The 22,669-nt window shown below is 43.3% G+C and overlaps 1 protein-coding gene across 3 annotated transcripts in view; it reads right to left on the reverse strand.

The window, feature by feature from the left end:
• The window catches only part of LOC106598314 (RNA-binding Raly-like protein), a 74,114-nt gene extending 53,192 nt beyond the window's left edge, over positions 1–20,922 (reverse strand). For all 3 annotated transcript variants that reach the window (XM_082973261.1, XM_014189371.3, XM_082973260.1), the window contains exon 1: positions 20,797–20,922. The gene's annotated coding sequence lies outside the window, so the exon portion shown is untranslated. The remainder of the gene's footprint in view (positions 1–20,796) is intronic.
• Between the last annotated feature and the right edge of the window lie 1,747 nt (positions 20,923–22,669).

Genomic DNA, 22,669 nt, shown 5'->3' on the forward strand with positions numbered 1-22,669 from the left:
TTCACATTCTTAAAATAAAGTGGTGATTCTAACTGACCTAAGACAGAAAATCTTTACTAGGATTAAATGTCAGGAATTGTGAAAAACTGAGTTTTTAAATGTATTTGGTTAAGGTGTATGTAAACTTCTGACTTCAACTGTATACAGGGAGGAATAGAAAGATCTGAAGGTGTCATTGATCCCTGCAGGGTCAGAAATCAAGCTATGAGTGGAATCTTTAATTTGGGGAATAAGACCGGTAGCAGCACAGCGTTCTAATTGGTGTGCGAGCAGACGACTTGCCCTGTCGCCATGTTCATAGTAGGTACCACGTGAACGCAATAATAGCCGTTCTTCATCAAACAGCATTGCTTGCTGTTTGGGGTTTTAGGCTGGGTTTCTGTACAGCACTTTGAGATATCAGCTGATGTACGAAGGGCTATATAAATAAATTTGATTTGATTTGAGATTGAATTCAGATTGTAAATTCAAGCGTTGCTTATATACCTCTGGAGACGGCGTCAGGGCATATTGATGGTCTGAGTCAAGGATGGCTTTAGTGAGTTCTTCTAGTTTAGCTTTCTGAGTTTTGTTTAAGTGAAAAGAATAAGAAATTATATATCCTCTAAGATAGGCCTTAAGTGATTCCCATAAGAGAGAATGAGCGATAGAGCTTGAGTGATTTGAATTTTTTTAAATTATCAATAGAAGTGCAGATAACGTTACAGAAGTCTGCATCAGACAGGAGAAGAGAATTGAATCTCCAGAGAGGAGTACGAGTTTGTCCTGATAGTCCTATGTCGAGGGCTAAAGGTCCATGGTCAGAAATTACAATGGATAAATATTCAGAAGAGGTGACATTTGGAAGTAACTTATGATCAATAAAGCAAAAACCAACAGAGGAAAGCTCTGCATAAGCCTGGAATTGTAGTTATGCATTGCTATGCTAGCCAAATAAAAAGGACCTCCCAAATGTGTAGCTTAAATGACAACCACACAAGACAGTATTAGTCATTTTTATCAGAGTTCAATAACGTTAGTATTTCTGCCGAGTAGAAAAGGAATAGCAACAGGAGAGAAAGAAAATGCCCTGCCTTAAAAGTCAAACATACCTTTGACTTAAAGGCTAGGCTATGCATGCTACCTGGCAAAATAGTAGGTCATAGATCCAAGATATGACTCAGAAGTGACTGTCAAACCAACGCTGGCGTCCTCGTGGGAGTCGAATTGTAGCTTCCCCGAGGCATGTTCAATGTGCAGGGAAGCGGAATGAGAATTTCACTTTCTTCTCATGAAGTTTGCATTTCACATCGAGGAATTTAGCTCTTTTCTTGGCGACATTCGAGCTGAGGTCAGGAAAGATGACCACCTTGCGTTCGCAGAAGTGTAGCTGGTCTCTGCCCTGCCTCTGGAGAATGCGCTCCTTGTCACCGTAGTAGTGAAAAGGACGATAAACACTCTAGGCTTGGAGTTGTCGTCTCCGCCAGCTCCGCCCACCAATGCAGTGGGCTCTGTCCAGCTTCGGGGGTGATGGAACGATGGCCGGACCCAGCACATCCGTAAAGAATTCTGACATGAGTGTGACCGCATGAGGCTTTGTAACAGTTGGACTGGAGTCGGCGGCATTATTACCATTCACGTTTGCCATCGCGGTTGAAACGTTAGTTACAGGTCTTCTGCCCCTCAGGTCGTGTGACATTTGAATCAAAATGGTAACTTCTGAACTCATCAATCAAATAAATGTATGATATGTAAGAAAGTGGAATGCAAAGTACAAATTTGGCAAAAGTAACTAATGTGTAGGAGCCTCGTCCACGAGCTTCTTCTCCATTCACATGCTAAACCGGAACTCTCCCATGTCTCATCTTTCAACTAAATGAAATCTATTTGCTTCCAAAATTACATCTAGCTGTCCGATAACACGATCTGATGTTATAGTTTGTCCTGCACTTTGTAAAAACCCACATTGCATTGAGTGAATGTTGGAAAAAGATCTTGGTTCCTTTCTAAACATAGCAATGTGAATGCAAAGAGGACTCAGACCACAAAATAGGTGAAGTGACCTGGCAAAAGAGTTGAGTCCTCATTCAAAGGCAAGGGCAGTGTAAACACAAAGAGAACTGAGTTCACTTTAAAGACGACTGAGATCAATTATTTTTAAGAGGACTATATGTGAAAACACCCCGAGGTCTGTCTGATTTTGCATGCGTCTTTGGGACTACTCCACAGGACAGTGGAAGCCAAATCAAGTGCATCTCAGCTATTTGTGCCTAGTTCTGATTGGAATGTAGTCTCTCAGCAGACACATGACAACCTCTCACAGCACTGTAACAATAACTGTTGGTAACAACAGCTGATTCCACTGGAGTGGCAGGCAGAACATGAGCTGTGAGTCTGGGGCTAGTCCAGCTCACACACACAAACACACACACTCAAAGAAGAGTCTGCCTGAGAACCCTATCAACAATTAATCTCCTCTCTCTAAGACACTATCTCTCCACACAATTCTCACCATCCCATCCTCCCTTTTCACTCCATTTCTCCATTTCTCTCACCAGCCACGTCTCTCCTCAGCTGTCACACACGGCAACGTTATCCTGCTTTTCACAGCCACAGAATATAAAGAATGGCAAGACAGAAAAACAGACAAACTGATCTGTGACCAGGCTAATGTACCTAACCTGAAAGTTAAGGTTGGTGACCCGTGCTCTATAGAACATTGCAGATGATGAGTAGGTGTGAACTGTAGAGTGCATTGGCTGTGCTCTGCTCTCTAATCTAAACCTACTCACTCTGTTGTCCATGTCACAGTTCCAGTCTGAGGTTTACAGTGGTGAGTCCATTAGCTGACTAATCAACCATCCAGGGGTCCTGTCATAAGTGGTTTTAATGGGAGGAGACGACAGCTGTCTCAGAGCTGTCTGTCTGTTCACTGAACTGGGCTAGCTACTGTAGGAGAGAGCTAATCTCTCCAGCGACACTTCATTACAGTCATTAGGGGCCCTGAGGTCAGTAACCATCATTAAAGCGACAATCAGCAGTTGAAACAATAACTCCCCGTCCCTGTTTCACTAAAAAGCTATGGGATGGGTCTGGAGAAATGTAACCACTCTCATGATATCACAATTGTAGTTTTAACCATGTTTTAAGGCTATACAGTGTTTGTTTTCATTTACAAACATTGGAGTAAAACAACCTGGACTGACCACCTGCTCTGATTTTCCACACCTTAGCACAGATACACTCAGTCATTCACGCACGCACGCACCCAGACATATATACAGTACCAGTCAAAAGTTTATTTTTACTATTTTCTACATTGTACAATAATAGTGAAGACATCAAACTATGAAATAACACGTGGAATCATGTAGTAACCAAAAAGTGTGAAACAAATCTAAATATACTTTAGATTCTCCAAAGTAGCCACCCTTTGCCTTGATGACAGCTTTGCACACTTTTGGCATTCTCTCAACCAGCTTAACCTGGAATGCTTTTCCAACCGTCTTGGAGTTCCCACATATGCTGAGCACTTGTTGGATGCTTTTCCTTCACTCTGCGGTCCAACTCATCGCAAACCATCTCAATTGGGTTGAGGTTGGGTGATAGTGGAGGCCAGGTCATCTGATACAGCACTCCATCACTCTCCTTCTTGGTCAAATAGCTCTTACATAGCCTGGAGGTGTGTTTTGGGTCATTGTCCTGTTGAAAAACAAATGATAGTCCCACTAAGCGCAAACCAGATGGGACTTCGTATTGCTGCAGAATTCTGTGGTAACTATGCTAGTTAACTGTCCCTTGAATTCTAAATTAATCACCGACAGTGTCAACAGCAAAGCACCCCCACACCATCACACCTCCTCCATGGTTCACGGTGGGAACCACACATGCAGAGATCATCCGTTCACCTACTTTGTGTCTCACAAAGACACGGCGGTTGGAACCAAAAATCTCAAACTTGGACTCATCAGACCAAAGAACAGATTCCCACTGGCCTAATGTCCATTGCTCGTGTTTCTTGGCTCAAGCAAGTATCTTCTTCTTATTGGTGTCCTTTAGTAGTGGTTTCTTTGCAGCAATTCGACTATGAAGGCCTGATTCACACAGTCTCCTCTGAACAGTTTATGTTGATGATGTGTCTGTTACTTGAACTCTGTAAAGCATTTATTTGGGCGGCAATTTCTGAGGCTGGTAACTCTAATGGACTTATCCTCTGCAGCAGAGGTAACTCTGGGTCTTCCTTACCTGTGGCGGTCCTCATGAGAGCCAGTTTCATCATAGCGCTTGATAGTTTTTACAACTGCACTTGAAGAAACTTCCAAAGTTCTTGACATTTTCCGGATTGACTGACGTTCATGTCTTAAAGTAATGATGGACTGTCATTTCTCTTTGCTTATTTGAGTTGTTCTTGCCATAATATGGACTTGGTCTTTTACCAAATACGGCTATCTTCTCTATACCACCCCTACCTTGTCACAACACAACTGACTGGCTCAAACGCATTAAGAAGGAAAGAAAATCAACAGATTTACTTTTATCAAGGCACACCTGTTAACTGAAATGCATTCCAGGTGACTACCTCATGAAGCTGGTTGAGAGAATGCCAAGAGTGTGCAAAGCTGTCATCAAGGCAAACGGTGGCTACTTTGAAGAATCTAAAATCTATTTTAATTTGTTTAACACTTTTTTTGGTTACTACATGATTCCATATGTGTTATTTCATAGTTTTGATGTTTTCACTATTATTCTACAATGTAGAAAATAGTAAAAATAAAGAGTAGGTGTTCTCCAAACTTTTGACTGGTACTGTACATACAACTGCTGCTACCAGACCCTTATTATACTGGTCACTTAATATACACTGACCCCCCCCCCCCACCCCCACCCCCCTCCACCCCCTTCTCCAATACAGTAAATGTTGGACTATTAATTGTGCCTTCCTGTATTATACTTACGCTAAAATGTTTATTCTATTCTACTGAGACATTTATTTTCTTTGTATTCTTATCTGTTATTATTTCTTGTTGTTATATTGTCGAGCAGGAACCTGCAAGTAAGCATTTCGTTGGACGATGTATACCATGCGTATCCCGTACGTACGACTAATAAAACTTTAAAACTTGAGCTTATATTTTGGGCTCTGATGGGTTACAGCAGTTGAACTAATCTCATTAAGCGTTTCTAAGTTATATTCTTCAAGAATCAATGGGTACATATCATTCATTTATAAGTCCAGAAATGGATGTAGCAGCTGCTGATTGCCCGTTTCACGGTCAGTAGATGTCATTAGTTGATGTGTTAGCAGTGATGGTCAGTTGGTTAGGAATACTCAGTACCCTAGTCAGGAGAAGTTTCCTGATATGTCACAGGATAACCTTTTCTACTCACATTGGCCTCATAGTGAATGTACTCAGCTTGTTTGTGACAGAGAGAGACATCGAGAGAGAGAGTGTCAGTGTTTTTGTGTAACGCTGTGATGACTGTACAACTGAAAGAGAGAAGCCTTTCTTCATACAGCTTTCTGTTTAAAACTGCATCTCAGCTGAGCTCAGACAAAGTTACTCAGCATTATTTCCCACCATAATTACTCACCATTAACGGAACATATCCGAGTGAAAGGGCATTATGTTATTCCTTAAACTCGGTAGGGGTAAAGGGGATTATGTCATTGCTAAAACTCAGTAGGCGTAAAGGGCCTTATGTTATTGCTAAAACTCAGTAGGGGTAAAGATATGATGTTATTGCTCAAATTTAGTATGGGTAAAGGGGATTATGTTATTGCTAAAACTCAGTAGGGGTAAAGGGGATTATGTTATTCCTTAAACTCAGTAGGGGTAAAGGGGATTATGTTATTCCTTAAACTCAGTAGGGGTAAAGGGGATTATGTTATTCCTTAAACTCAGTAGGGGTAAAGGGGATTATGTTATTCCTTAAACTCAGTATGGGTAAAGGGGATTATGTTATTCCTTAAACTCAGTAGGGGTAAAGGGGATTATGTTATTCCTTAAACTCAGTATGGGTAAAGGGGATTATGTTATTGCTAAAGCTCAGTAGGGGTAAAGATATGATGTTATTGCTAAAACTCAGTATGGGTAAAGGGGATTATGTTATTCCTTAAACTCAGTAGGGGTAAAGGGGATTATGTTATTGCTAAATAAAGCTCAGTATGGGAAAGAAGTATAATTGAAAGAACACTTCAAAGGGGTTCATTCTTTACAATATTCATGAGTCTGCAGATCCTTAGAGCTTATTTCAGTAAGAGGCATGACATGACTACAGGCAACGCTGGGAGAGTGCGTTGAAGCACACTCAGTCTGTGCCCATAACAAACCATATAGTATACCAGTCCAGGGGACTCTTGAAATGTTAGGTGAACATGGTCAGACCACTTTTGTTAAGTAAATAATTATGAAGTATTAAAATCCCACCATATTAAAACTGCAATATTTAACTTTTTGGGCGACCTGAACAAATTCACATAGAAATGTGTGTTATAGATCTGTCATTCTAATTGAAAGGAAGTCGAAGAAGCGGTAGATATGTTCTATGTGTGCTACTTGTATGCTTCCCGTTAAGTTTAGTTTTTGTGTCTTTTACTTTCGGTTTTGTACACCAGCTTCAAACTGCAATAAATACTATATTTTTGGTTATGGAAAATATATTTCACAGCGATTTAGATGGTTCTCTACGCTATACTTGCTAGTTTTGTCAAATAAACTGAAATTAGGCAAATTATTAGAATTTAACAACCAGGAAATGCCAGACTGATTTCTGCATAGTCCATCTTTAACAGTCAGTTACAGTCAGTATAAAAAGTAACAGAGTAACTGCAACCAGGAGAGTAAATAATCCAAGGCCCGTATTCACAATGAGTCACAGAATAGGAGTGCTGATTTAGGATCAGGTTTGCCCTCTTATTCATTAGGATTTAAAAGGCAAAACTGATCCTAGATCAGCACTCCTACTCTGAGACGCTTATGTATACAGACCCAGTAGTATTCCATCATATCCAGGTGTGAGAGAAGTGAGTCATCGTGTAGGTCTGAGAGGAGCTGCTGAAATGATTACTTTCTACCAGCTTCAAACCTTTTAACCTCTGGAGAATTCATACATGATGGAAGCTTTTTTTCGGGAACTGAGATTGTGTGAAAAGAGTGTAACGGAGGTGGCCTGATGAACCAAGAGTGTAACGGAGGTCATCTGATGAACCACTCTTACCTAATGTGGTACTCACTGCCCACCTCTCATAGCCTGGTTCCTCTCTAGGTTTCTTCCTAGGTTCTGGCCTTTCTAGGGAGTTTTTCCTAGCCACCGTGCTTGTACACCTGCATTGCTTGCTGTTTGGGGTTTTAGGCTGAGTTTCTGTACAGCACTTTGTGGCATCAGCTGATGTAAGAAGGGTTTTATAAATACATTTGATTGAAATTTGACTGTAGAATAGGATAGAAAATAATAGAATAGAATAACTACATTTTTTCCCAGAATGAACTTCAGCATCATTCTGTGTGACTGTCCAATTCAGTTGAAAACCAGCCCAAATGCTTTCTGGGTGATTTATCATGGGTATTATACTAGATAATTCAGTTTTTATTGAGTTGAATGTTTCATGAGTATTCTGCAATGCAGCTAAATCCGTCATTTCTCTTTTTAGCCCGCTTTTCCCACAAGTCCTTGTAAACAATGTCCTTTTCATAACTTCCCCCCTCCCTCTCTTCTTTCTTTCTGTTCCCTTATTGTAGCCATACATTTATAAATGACTCAGCTAATATCCCAACAGCAGCAGGCGTTGCTGAATCATTAAAATGCCCCAATTAGCCAATGGCTAATTTGTTGCTAAAAGGATTTAATGAATAGGAGCATCAGATCATTCTACACCCAGTCCAATGGAACCTAGTGGAACCCATAGAAATATAATTACTAGTTCATTTAATAACTAATCTATTTATATGGTGGAACCTCTCCTTCTGCACATATGGATTGCCTTGGACTAATGTTCCTTTACTGGTACACTGAAGTACCTTCAAGGGAACACTTTTTTTTGTAGGCAAGCACAATCATACCTGATTCAACTAATCAAGGATAATGAGATATACTGTAGGGGCAACACATTACCCTTACAGTGTATTAACCTCCAGCGGTTCCAAAGCCTTTGAGGCACACCATGTTTCTTTTGACCTCATCAAAGAATTGTTCTACCTATCCCAGCCTGGGTATGCTTGCAAGAGGATGATGTAGAGGATGCTGTAGTAGAGAGAAAGAGAGAGAGGGAGGGAGGGAGAAAGAGGGAGAGCAAGAGCAACAGAGAGAGTGAGAGAGACAGAAAGAAGGAGTGTGTGACAGAGAGAGAGAGAGAGAGAGAGAGAGACATTTTAAAAAAGAGAGCAAAAGGCCTTTGCAATGCCAATCATCTTCAAGGGGCTGAGAACTGGGTTTGTGGCCTGAATATCAACGTTTTACATTTTGACACAACAGAACTGTCACGCCCTGACCATAGAGAGCCCTCAGGGTTTTCTATGGTGTTTTAGGTCAGGGAGTGACTAGGGGGTGTTCTAGTCTTTAATTTCTATGTTGGTGTGAGTATGGTTCCCAATTGGAGGCAGCTGATGATCGTTGCCTCTAATTGGGGATCATACTTAGTGTGGTCCTTTTCCCACCTGCGTTGTGGGATATTGTTTTTGTTTAGTGCTATGTGTGCTACGAACGGCACGTTCGTTTATTTATTTGTTGCTTTGAAGTTTCACTAAAATAAATATGTGGAACTCTTTGATCCACTCATTATAACGAACGTGACAAAATATCCCACCACTACAGGACCAAGCAGTGTTCCCTGGAGGAAAAAGAGAGCTGGAGCATAGGAGGACAGCGACGACGCCGGGGTCCGCGGCCACAGAAACCCCAAGATTTCTTTTGGGGGGGGGGGGGCACAAGGGGCGGTCGGTCGAGCCGAGGAGAGAGCCAGAGACCATCGGGGAGTTGATGGAGCAGTGTGAGTAGGGAGATCGGAGAGAGATGTTGGTTAGGTGTATTCTGCAGCGCATTCACCCTGAAGAGCGTCTTCTCAACCCAGTACGTCCTGTGCCGGCTCCCCGCACTCGCCCTGAGGAGCGTGTCATCAGTCCGGTGAAACCTGTGCCAGCACCACGCACCAGGCCTCCAGTGCGCCTTCCCAGCCCGGTACGTCCTGTGCCGGCTCCCCGCACTCGCCCTGAAGAGTGTGTCACCAGCCCTGAGTCCTCTGCGCTGGTGCCCAGTCCAGGCATGGCGTCCAGTCCCTCTCCATGGCCGGAGCCTTCCTCTGCGCCGGTGCCTAGTCCAGGCACGGCGTCCAGTCTCGCTCCAGGGCCGGAGCCTTCCTCTGCGCCGGTGCCCAGTCCAGGCATGGATTCCAGTCCCGCTCCATGGCCGGAGCCTTCCTCTGCGCCAGTGCCCAGTCCAGGCATGGCGTCCAGTCCCGCTCCATGGCCGGAGCCTTCCTCTGCGCCAGTGCCCAGTCCAGGCATGGCGTCCAGTCCCGCTCCATGGCCGGAGCCTTCCCCCGCACCGGAGCCGCCACCGACGCTAGTTGCCCACCCTAACCCTCCCCATCCAGGTTCAGGTTTTGCGGTCGGAGTCCGCACCTTTGGGGGGGGGGGGGGGGGTACTGTCAAGCCCTTGGGGTTCTCTATGGTGTTTTAGGTCAGGGCGTGACTAGGGGGTGTTCTAGTCTTTAATTTCTATGTTGGTGTGAGTGGTTCCCAATTGGAGAGAGCTGATGATCGTTGCCTCTAATTGGGGATCATACTTAGTGTGGTCCTTTTCCCACCTGCGTTGTGGGATATTGTTTTTGTTTAGTGCTATGTGCGCTACGAACGGCACGTTCGTTTATTTATTTGTTGCTTTGAAGTTTCACAAAAATAAATATGTGGAACTCTATGCACGCTGCGCTTTGGTCCACTCATTATAACGAACGTGACAAGAACACACTTTTTACATTTATTTTACCTTTTATTTAACTAGGCAAGTCAGTTAAGAACAAATTCTTATTTACAATGATGGCCTACCGGCCAAACGCTAACCCGGACGCTGGGCCAATTGTGGGCTGCCCTATGGGACTCCCAATCACGGCCGGTTGTGATACATCCTGGACTCGAACCAGGGTCTGTAGTGACACCTCTAGCACTGAGATGCAGTGCCTTAGACCGCTGCGCCATTCAGTAAAGGACACACTGAGCAGTTAGACCGCTGCGCCATTCAGTAAAGGACACACTGAGCAGTTAGACCGCTGCACCATTCAGTAAAGGACACACTGAGCAGTTAGACCGCTGCGCCATTCAGTAAAGGACACACTGAGCAGTTAGACCGCTGCGCCATTCAGTAAAGGACACACTGAGGAGTTAGACCGCTGCGCCATTCAGTAAAGGACACACTGAGCAGTTAGACCGCTGCGCCATTCAGTAAAGGACACACTGAGCAGTTAGACCGCTGCGCCATTCAGTAAAGGACACACTGAGCAGTTAGACCGCTGCGCCATTCAGTAAAGGACACACTGAGCAGTTAGACCGCTGCGCCATTCAGTAAAGGACACACTGAGCAGTTAGACCGCTGCACCATTCAGTAAAGGACACACTGAGCAGTTAGACCGCTGTGCCATTCAGTAAAGGACACACTGAGCAGTTAGACCGCTGCACCATTCAGTAAAGGACACACTGAGCAGTTAGACCTACTGCTGTGCACTACTGTCAACTGGCTGGGAGGGTCTACTTGAGGGCGTGGGAGCATATACAACATGCACGCACGCACACACACACCCACTGCACGCACATACACCCTGCATGCACGCATGCACACACACACATACACAATTGATTCTCATTCAAAATCCTATTTCACCTAACCCCTAAACATAACCTTTCCCCCTAAACCTTTTTCCTTGTGGGGACCGGCAGAATGTCCACAAATTTTCCTTGTTTTACTATCATTGTCATTGTGACTCCACAAGGATATTAAAACCAAACACACACACACAGCAGCCAGCCAGGAAGGCTCTCACATACAGTGCCTTCAAAAGTATTCAGACCCCATGACCTTTTCCACATGTTGTTACGTTACAGCCTTATTCTAAAATAGATTTTGTTTTTATTATCCTCAGCAATCTACACACGATACCATAATGACATCACACTACCCCATAATGACATCACAATACCCCATAATGATAAAGCGAAAACAGGTTGTTAGAAATGTTTTCTAATTTATAATAAATTTAAAACATAAATACCTGATTTCCATAAGTATTCAGAACCTTTGCTATGAGACTCGAAGTTGAGCTCAGGTGCATCCTGTTTCCATTGATCATCCTTGATGATCTACAACTTGATTGGAGTCCACCTGTGGTAAATTCAATTGATTGGACATGATTTGTAAAGGCACACACCTGTCTATATAAGTTCCCACAGTTGACAGTGCATAAAAGAGCAAAAACCAAGCCATGAGGTCGAAGAAATTGTCCTTAGAGCTCAGACAAGATTGTGTCGAGGCACAGATCTGGGGAAGCGTACAAAAAAACACAGTGGCCTCCATCATTCTTAAATGGAAGAAGTTTGGAACCAAGTTTGGTTCTCCCCCGCTCAGTTTGGCCGGGCAGCCAGCTCCAGGAAGAGTGGTCAGGGAGGTGACCAAGAGCCTGATGGTCACTAACAGAGCTCTAGAATTACTCTGTGGAGATGGGAGAACCTTCTAAAAGGACAACCACCTCTGCAGCACTCCACCAATCAGGCCTTTATGTTAAGAGTGGCCAGATGGAAGCCACTCTTTAGTAAAAGGCACATGACAGCCCACTTGGAGTTTGACAAAAGGCACCTAAATAGTCTCAGACCATGAGAAACAAGATTCTCTGGTCTGAAGAAATCAAGATTGAACTCTTTGGCCTGAATGCCAAGCGTCACGTCTGGAGGAAACCTGGCACCATCACTACAGTGAAGCATGGTGTTGGCAGCATCATGCTGTGGGGATGTTTTTCAGCAGCAAGGACTGGGAGACTAGTCAGGATCGAGGCAAAGATGAACGGAACAAATTACAGAGAGATCCTTGATGAAAACCTGCTCCAGAGCTCTCAGAACCTCAGACTGGGGAGAAGGTTCACCTTCCAACAGGACAACGACCCTAAGCACACAGCCAAGACAATGCAGGAATGGCTTCGGGACAAGTCTCTGAATGTCCTTGAGTGGCCAAGCCAAAGCCCAGACTTGAACCCGATTGAACATCTCTGGAGAGACCTGAAAATAGCTGTGCAGCAACGCTCCACATCCAACCAGACAGAGCTTGAGAGGATCTGCAGAGAAGAATGGGAGAAACTCCCCAAATACAGGTGTGCCAAGCTTGTAGCGTCATACCCAAGAAGACTCAAGGCTGTAATCGCTGCCAAAGGTGCTTCAACAAAGTAAAGAGTCTGAAAACTTATATAAATGTGACATTTTTATTTTTAATAAAAAAGAAAATCCAAAACCCTATTTTTGCTTTGTCATTATGGGATATTGTTTGTAGATTGATGGGGGGAAAAAAGCAATTCAATCAATTTTAGAATAAGGCTGTAACGCAAAAAGTGAGGCACCAAGATATTTCACATTTTTTTATTCCCCTTGTGTTGATGCCAAATACAGCTTAGTTCGTTCCACCACCCAGCTAAAGTAAATGGGTCATTGGAGTTGTAAGTAATAAGTTGATAGTAAAATATGTACACTTCCTGGTCTGTATGGTCCAAGTGTCATTCTGGGCCCAATAGCAAATCTTCGGCTGTCCCCTTTTTGGTTCCCTTTTTTTCTAAGAGTGTATACATTTGTGGAGAACTGAGAAGATTTGATTGGTATAAGCATTATGGCAATACCTTCACCTAGCCAATCAGACGACAAGGGGGGTGTATTATCATATTTGCTTATACCTGTCAAATCCTCTCAGATGTCCACAAGTACATAGGGAGTAGGAAGTAAGGGTAGATTTGGGATTGGGACATTGTTCCACTGGGAAACTCTGTGGAGGTTGGAGTTAAGGTCAGGCAATGGGGCAAGTGGCCACAGAGTTGTGCAGTGGAAGTGGTATGGGGAATGAGTAACTCAGGTGAGTAACCATGCCTGAGACTAGTTCCCAGAACTATCTAGTCTTTAACTCAGTGGGCTAACTCAATCTTGAGTTTAATACCAGTTGGTCATAGTTGCAGTCAGTGGAAGAGCCCATGCATGCTAAAACAAACTAAAATGGTATGATTACTTTATCTGCTTCCAGGATAATGGTCTAATTACTTTATCTGCTTCCAGGATAATGGTCTAATTACTTTATCTGCTTCCAGGATAATGGTCTAATTACTGTATCTGCTTCCAGGATAATGGTCTAATTACTGTATCTGCTTCCAGGATAATGGTCTAATTACTTTATCTGCTTCCAGGATAATGGTATGTCAAGTGTGTGCGTACTGGTAGCGAAGTCAGGTACAGGAAAGCAGAGTTTTGTGAACAGGCGCTCACTTTATTGAGGCAAAAGTGCAAAATGTGCAAAACAGTCACAAGAATTATGTTTAACAATAAACATCTTAGTGAAATACCACGGAAAAAACAAACCAGTCTGGCGCGTCAACAATAAACACGTAACACAAACAATCTTTCACAAAGACATGATGGGGAACAGAGGAATAAATACATGTAGATTGATTGGGGAATGAAAACCAGATGTGCAGGGAACAAGACAAAACAAATGGATACATGAAAAATGGAGCGGCAATGGTTAGAAAGCCGGTGACGTCGACCGCCTAACGCCGACCGAACAAGGAGAGGAGCCGACTTTGGTGGAAGTCGTGACATGGTCTGATTACTTTATCTGCTTCCAGGATAATGGTCTAATTACTGTATCTGCTTCTAGGATAATGGTCTAATTACTTAACTGCACACAGGATAATGGTTGAATTACTTTATCGGCTTCCAGGGAAATGGTCTGATTACTTTATCTGTAACAGGATAATGGTCGAATTACTTGGGCAACTCCAGTCATCGGGCCTGATTTTTGTCACACTTTTTCCCCAGCCCTAGCTAACACACCTGACTCGAATAATTGACTAATCATGATCTTCAGTTTAGTCCTACTGTTTAGGGGCAGCACTACTGTTCAGTACCACTGTCCTACTGTTCAGTACAATTGTCCTACTGTTCAGTACAATTGTCCTACTGTTCAGTACTACTGTCCTACAGTTCAGTACTATTGTCCTACAGTTCAGTACTACTGTCCTACTATTCAGGGGCAGTACTACTGTTCAGTACTATTGTCCTACAGTTCAGTACTATTGTCCTACTGTTCAGTACTACTGTCCTACTGTTCAGTACTACTGTCCTACTGTTCAGTACTACTGTCCTACTGTTCAGTACTACTGCCCTACTGTTCAGGGGCAGTACTACTGTTCAGTACTATTGTCCTACAGTTCAGAACTACTGTCCTACTGTTCAGGGGCAGTACTACTGTTCAGTACTATTGTCCTACAGTTCAGTACTATTGTCCTACTGCTCAGTACTATTGTACTACTGTTCAGTACTATTGTCCTACAGTTCAGTACTACTGTCCTACAGTTCAGGACTACTGTCCTACTGTTCAGTAGTACTGTCCTACTGTTCAGTAGTACTGTCCTACTGTTCAGGGGCAGTACTACTGTTCAGTACTATTGTCCTACTGTTCAGTAGTACTGTCCTACTGTTCAGGGGCAAGCTGCTATCAAGATCTGGTTTCTCACAGTAGCCATATCAGATGTAGACGCAGTCAGTCAGTCAGTCAGTCAATCTCACTACTCCCAGACAGTCTCCAGTGAGATATGTAGACTCAGTCAGTCAGTCTGTCTGGGAGTAGTGAGACTGACTGACTGGCTCTACATCTCTCACTGGAGGGAGACTGTCTGGGAGTAGTGAGACTGCTGACTGGTTCTACATCTCTCACTGGAGGGAGACTGTCTGGGAGTAGTGAGACTGACTGACTGGCTCTACATCTCTCACTGGAGGGAGACTGTCTGGGAGTAGTGAGACTGACTGACTGACTGTCTCCCTCCAGTGAGAGATGTAGAGCCAGTCAGTCAGTCCCACTACTCCCAGACAGTCTCCAGTGAGAGATGTAGAGCCAGTCAGTCAGTCCCACTACTCCCAGACAGTCTCCAGTGAGAGATGGCTAAGTATTGTTTGCATATAAAGCATATTTCATGCTTCGTTTCCTCCATCTATTATCTGACCTTCCCAGTCTGAATGGTGAAATGGTTTTCAGAAGGCATCCCATCTGTCCAATATCAGCCCATCTTAAGTAGGGCTCAGTCAAGCCTGAAAAAAAGGAGGGGAACCAACTCATAGCTGGTTTCAGCACCAAGGATAGTGGCTGATGCTGTCATTATGGATGAAGCTGGAGTGATCAGACCCCGATCAGAGCCTGTTTTCTGAACTGAATGACTGAGTTACAGCCTGAATAAAGTTTGAGGTGCATTCATGAACATAATCCAATGGTCATTGGTTATTTCACCTCAACATCAGCAAAAGGGAGAGACTTTTTCAGCTCCTAGAATACAAAAACGAAGCGAAACTAAGGTGTCAAGCCTGTGGCCAACTAGCTAACATTAGCTAGCTTAGCTCACGTTGCTTTCTTCAGCTGGCTAGTTATTCGCTAGTTGTTCCCAATGTGCGTAGCTCTCTAACGCTAGATTTCTTAGCATAGTTAGCTAGCTTTCTTGAGTTGTTGTAGGTCGTCTGTGCCTTGGATGTTTTTGGACTATTGCCAAACTTGAACTCCACTTGGATTTACTGTTCTGGACTCTGTGTAGCGCTTGCCACGCTCCCAGCTTTCCACCGGCCTGTACTAGAAACGACATCCCCTCCAAGGTGCTTCTCTCCTGGCTATCATACTGGTACATTGCTGTTTTGATGGCCCCCAGCATTTAATCGCATTGAGTAAGTCACCACTCTCTCTCTCCTTGCTGTTTTTATGCTGGTGAGTTTTGTGCCTTGGTTGTGTTTATTGTGGGTCCTAGTGCTGGCTGGATTCTAGTCTCTAACTACCTTCAGAGACTACGGTGAACGTTTCATCCCATGTAGGACCTGCACCTATTTTGCACAGTTCCAGGATAATATTGTACGGCCAAAATTCCAATGTGGAAACTGTCAGCTTATTGAGGAATATATGTCTGAGCTGGACGAGTAAGTAAATTGAGACATTGCAGTGTATCCTGAATAGGTCCCACTCTAAGAGCTTTTCCTTCTCTACTCCTCAGCCTGGTTGTCATGCCACTGCCTCAACACCGTGTTGTCACTCTCTGACTGACTGGCCAGGGCTGCCCTGGAAGGACCCCTTCCCTAGTGAAGTCACCCCCCCCCCCCCCCCCCGGCGAATAAGGCAGCATGGGCACTTTATGAGGAGCTGGTGGATGCCACAGTTATCGAACCTGCATCCCAGTGGAGGCACGTCACACACCGTAAGCCCAGTGCTATAGACCACCAAGTGCTAACAGTCAGTATCTGGGTAATATGTGTGAAATGCTTGATAATGTATGTGATTTCAACAGAGAGGTATATTTCCTGGATGACCTAAATATTGACTGGCTTTTATCAAGCTGCCCACTCAAGAAAAAGGTTTAAACTGTAACCAGTGCCATCAACCTGGTTCAGGTTATCAGTCAACCTACCAGGGTATTTACAAACAGCACAGGAATGAAATCATCCACATGTATTGATCACATATTTAAAAGACAATTACATTGGATGTAGTGATCACAATATGGTAGCCTTATCTAGGAAAACCATAGTTCCAAAAGCTGGACCTAATATTGTGTATAAGAGGTCCTACAAGAGGTTTTGTAGTGATTTCTGTGTTGATGATATTTGCTGGTCTGTGGTTTTTAATGAGGAGCAACCAGACGCTGCACTTGACACATTTAGGAAATTGCTTTTTCCAGTTACTAATAAGCACGCACCCATTAAGAAAATGACTGTAAAATCTATTAAATCCCTATGGATTGATGAGGAATTGAAATATGTTATGGTTGAGAGGGATGATGCAAAAGGAATGGCAAATAAGTCTGGCTGGATAATCGATAGCCAAACTGCAAATTGAGAAATCATGTGACTAAACACAGTGAGTGTGGAAGAGGTGAAAAAATATATATTGTCTATCAACAATGACAAGCATCCTGGGTCTGACAACTTGGATGGAAAATGACTGAGGATGATAGCAGACGATATTGCCATCTCTTCAATCTAAGGTTCAAAAAAGTGTGTTCCCTCAGGCCTGGAGGGAAACAAAAGTCATTATGAGACCCAAGAATAGTAAAGCACCCTTTACTGGCTCAAATATCTGAACCTGTTACCAACCCTTAGTAAACTTTTGGAAAAAGTTGTGTTTGACCAAATACAATGTTATTTTACAGTAAATAAATTAACAACAGACTTTCAGCACGCTTATAGTGAAGGGCATTCAACATGCACTGCACCTACATAAATGATTGATGATTGGCTGAGAGAAATTGATAATAAAAAGATTGTGGGAGCGCTTTTGTTTGACTTCAGTGCAGCTTTTGACATTATCGATCATAGTATGCTGCTGGAAAAACATATAGGTTATGGCTTTACACCCCCTGCTATATTGTGGATTCAGAGTTACCTGTCTAACAGATCACAGAGAATGTTCTTTGGGCTCCCGAGTACTCCCTAAGGCACTGCATCTCAGTGCAAGAGGCATCACTACAGTCCCTGGTTCAAATCCAGGCTGTATCACATCTGGCCGTGATTGGGAGTCCCATAGGGCGGCGCACAATTGGCCCAGCGTTGTCTGGGTTTGGCCGGGGTGGGCCGTCATTGTAAATAAGAATTTGTTCTTAATTGGCTTTCCTGGTTAAATAAAAAAATGGATGATTTAATGGTAGCCTCTCCAAAATAACACAAGTAGAATCAGGCATTCCCCAGGACAGCTGTCTAGGCCCCTTCTTTCAATCTTTACTAATGACCTGCCACTGGCTCTGAGTAAAGCCTCAACACTATACATATCAGCTACTACAGCGAGTGAAATCACTGCAACACTTAACAAAGAGCTGCAGTCAGTTTCAGAATGGGTGGCAAGAAATAAGTTAATCATAAATATTTCAAAAACTAAAAGCATTTTATTTGGGACACATCATTCACTAAACCCTAAACCTCAACTCCAATCTTGTAATGAATAAATGTGGAGATTGAGCAAATTGAGGAGACTAAACTACTTGGAGTAACAGTAGCTAAGATGGGGAGAGGTCTGTCTGTAAAAAAGCACTGCTCTGCCTTCTTAACAGCACTATTAACAAAGCAGGTCCTACAGGCTCTACTTTTGTGGCACCTGGACCACTGCCCAGTCGTGTGTTCAGGTGCCACAAAGAGGGACTTTGATAAAATACAACTGGCCCAGAACAGGGCAGCACGACTGGCTCTTAAATGTATACGTAGAGCTAACATTAATAATATGCATGTCAATCTCTCATGGCTCAAAGTGGAGGACAGATTGACTTCATCACTACTTGTTTTATAAGAAGTATTGACATGTTGAATGTACACAGCTCAGACACCCATGCATACCCCACAAGACATGCCACCAGAGGTCTCTTCACGGTCCCCAAGTCCAGAACAGACTATGGGAGGTGCACAGTACTACATAGAGCCATGACTACATGGAACTCTATTCCACATCAAGTAACTGATGCAAACAGTGAATCTGATCAACAACAAAAAAAAACAGATAAAAATACACCTTATGAAATAGCGAGGATAGTGAAGAGTCATACACATAGGGACAATCACACACAACACACACACTATACACACACATACACCTGGATCACCTGGATCACACACATAACATACACTATACACACACAACATACACTCTACACACACATACACCTGGATAGTGTTGTAGTACAGTAGTGGCCGGAGGTTACACACTTAATGTATTGTGAAATGTTGTAAAATGTATTTTAATGTTTAAAAATTGTATTATAATGTATATTACTGCTGCACCCCAGGAAGAGTAGCTACTGCCTTGAAAGCAGCTAATGGGGATCATAATAAACCCCAGGAAGAGTAGCTACTGCCTTGACAGCAGCTAATGGGGATCATAATAAACCCCAGGAAGAGTAGCTACTGTCTTGGCAGCAGCTAATGGGGATCCATAATAAACCCCAGGAAGAGTAGCTACTGCCTTGACAGCAGCTAATGGGGATCATAATAAACCCCAGGAAAAGTAGCTACTGCCTTGACAGCAGCTAATGGGGATCATAATAAACCCCAGGAAGAGTAGCTACTGCCTTGACAGCAGCTAATGGGGATCATAATAAACCCCAGGAAGAGTAGCTACTGCCTTGACAGCAGCTAATGGGGATCATAATAAACCCCAGGAAGAGTAGCTATTAGCTGCCTTGACAGCAGCTAATGGGGATCATAATAAACCCCAGGAAGAGTAGCTACTGCCTTGGCAGCAGCTAATGGGGATCCATAATAAACCCCAGGAAGAGTAGCTATTAGCTGCCTTGGCAGCAGCTAATGGGGATCCATAATAAACCCCAGGAAGAGTAGCTATTAGCTGCCTTGGCAGCAGCTAATGGGGATCCATAATAAATACCAATTGAACAATTCACCCACCTATTAAACCCAGAGATGGAGGCTGGTTTCTGGACCAATGACAGCGTCCAATGTTGTCAGTATGGAGGAGTCTGAGTAGATTAGGCCCTTGTTTAGTTATTTTGGAACTGAGTGGGTATTCAGCCCAGGTTGCCCATATGCCTCTAAACCCCGTTAGCCCACTGAGCTAAAGGCCTTTGTAAATTAGAGGAGGAATTTGTAAAGCGATCCTTTGGGTCATGCTTGAATGAGTCATGGTTTGACACCTGTAAATGTTTTTAACGTGTAAGTATCAATACAGATAGACAGATATAAATGATGTTTTTGAATGGTTATTGTCCATAGTTGGGCTATATCAGCTATCAGCCTGCAGATAAGTTGTGTGTTAAAGCTTCCGGTCTGTATGTCAAGGTCACATCATTAATCAAATGTATCATTAGGGGACCTGCAGAGACCTTCAGCAGACATTTGCATATTGAATGACTGCAGAAAGCCCTCACACTCAAACACACACACAGACACGATTTTAACTGAGCCTCTGCTTTAACTCCCTGAGATATCATGATTGGATTCCACAAAATACCAGTGCAGTGAGTGACTTCTTTCAGGAATGGCAAACAGTGAATAACAACTTCTACAGTGTGAAAGTATGCCTGCTTCCACTCAGTAGAAATGATCTGGAACAATAAATTAGTAGAAATATTACTTGGATTCATTCAATATCTGTCCAGCATCCTGTTATAGCCTATCGTAAACACGTGGGGAAAAAAGTGACAGGAATTGTAAACAAAAATAACATGAAGTACACGAAAAAAATAACTCCAAGCAAAGTTAAATTCTCACCTAGTTGAAAAGCAAAATCCCATCTCAAAGACCTGAAGACCACAGCAAGATCAAAGACAAGAAGCAAATAAAACCACACCAAAATAAGACAAGAGAAAATGAAAGAAAGAAAGAAAGAACGGGGGATAAGAGTGTCGGAGTACAACTGCTTCAGGGATGAAAAATATAAAGAGCTCCGCAAGCACGTATATTCCAGAGGCTGAATTCTGTGCATCCAACATTCCAATCATTGCATTCAGAAAATTAGAACACACCAGTAAAACCAAAATTTCTCATGTCTGAACACCAAGACAAGGAGGAAAAGAGGACAAAAATATGCTTAGGAAAATGCCATGAAGAAGGTACTCACCGAGTGGGAGAAAAATGTTTCAATTAAAAAAGAAATTGGGCGTAAAGCGGAGGGAGGGTGACGTTGTGTAGGTTTGTGTACCGGATAACTCTGCCTCACTCGCTCGCGCTCTCGTTCACTCTGCCGCTAGCTGGTCATGTGATAAGCATCGGCCCGTTTTTTTTTTTTATTAATCCACTGCACTGGTAGCCTGTAGTTCTCAACTTTATTGTGTTGTTCATTGCAATGATATATTCCAGAATTTGGAGCTGAACTAGACTCAAGCCAAATGTATTCGTATAAGTGCCAAATAGTGTGGTTTGTGTTAGTCAAATCCATTGTTTGGAACCAATGTCTTTGGAGGCTAAACTAACAGTGTATAACTTCGAAATATGGTTAAAACTATCACACTGACCTCGGACTGTCCTTGTCTCCATAGCTCCATCTATGAATTAGAGAGTGGTTACATTCCTCTTGACCAATTCCTCAACTTTATAACAAACCAAGAGATGGAGGCTGATTTCAGCACCGGGGACAGCAGCCAACACTGTCATTATGAAGGGAGCGTGACAGAAATGGCCTCTATCATTGATAAGTCACTCTCTGTTCAGTGCACATGGTCATTCTATGGTACTGCCTGGCAGGGCTCCTGAGAAATAAACGGATAAATGAACAGTAGCATGTCTGCCAAGCAGGGCTCATACTCTGTCTGACACCACATCAATGGCCATGTATCTAAGAAAGAGGGAGGCAAATCTGGTCTTATAGGGAGCCACAATGTCTGCCGCTTTCTTAAAAAAAAAAGTTATTATTATTATTTACTACTGATTGATACATGGGAAATAATTCCCTCTTTACCTCCTTTCACCAGCCTCCTGTGTGATGTGTTGTCCACAGAACCAGACACAGCTAAGACAAAATCATTGTAATTCAGATTCAAAGGATCCACTGTTGCCATTTAAAGTAATTTCCTAGTAAATAACAAGCAACTTTATACATCCTCATGAACGCCTGTTTCCAGTGGAAACAGGACAGTAAAATAAAGGGTTGCCGAAATGTCTTTGTTTTTTATTGATTCAATACCAAGAGCCTTACATTCTATGCATTATATACAGCAATAGGACAATTGGGCACTACTCTATCCTCCTTGTTCAGTCGGTATGGGCCCGATTCAGACTTGAGATAAGTTGACTTAACATGAATGTAAAAAGATTTGACTTAAGTCCATTTTAAATCTACTTATCTCAAGTCTGAATCAGGCCCTATGTGAGGAGAATGGTTGATTCAGAGAGAGTTCAGATAGGTGTCTGGACTCCTCCTGAATGGTGGAGTGTGCATCCATCTGTTTCATTACTCTGTCGATATGGTTGCCCATCTGGTCAGAGCTTTTAGTCTGCTCTCACATTAACCTGTTTCGAAACCTGGGTCTGTCACGGATCCAGCACCTATCACTGACTTCCACCGCCGACACCCTGGTCAACCAGGTATGGGCCCAGGTAGGACGCCAGGTGGCATACTGTCACGCCCTGATCTGTTTCACCTGTCCTTGTGCTTGTCTCCAACCCCCCTCCAGGTTTCGCTTATTATCCCCGGTGTATTTATCCCTGTGTTTCCTGTCTCTCTGTGCCAGTTCGTCTTGTTTTGCGAAGTTTACCAGCATTTTTCCTAGCTCCTATTTTTCCCAGTCTCTGTTTTTCCTAGGCCTCCTGGTTTTGGCCCTTGCCTGTCCTGACGCCGAACCCGCCAGCCTGACCACTCTGCTCATTCTGACCTCGAGCCTGCCTATCCCCTTGTACTGTTTGGACTCGGACCTGATCACTGAACCCCTGCCTGTCCTGACATTGAGCCTGCCTATCGCTTGGTACTGTTTGGACTCTGACCTAGTTTATGAACT

This window comes from Salmo salar, chromosome 03, assembly GCF_965601325.2.
Source record: "Salmo salar chromosome 03, fSalSal1, whole genome shotgun sequence".
NCBI lineage: Eukaryota > Metazoa > Chordata > Actinopteri > Salmoniformes > Salmonidae > Salmo > Salmo salar.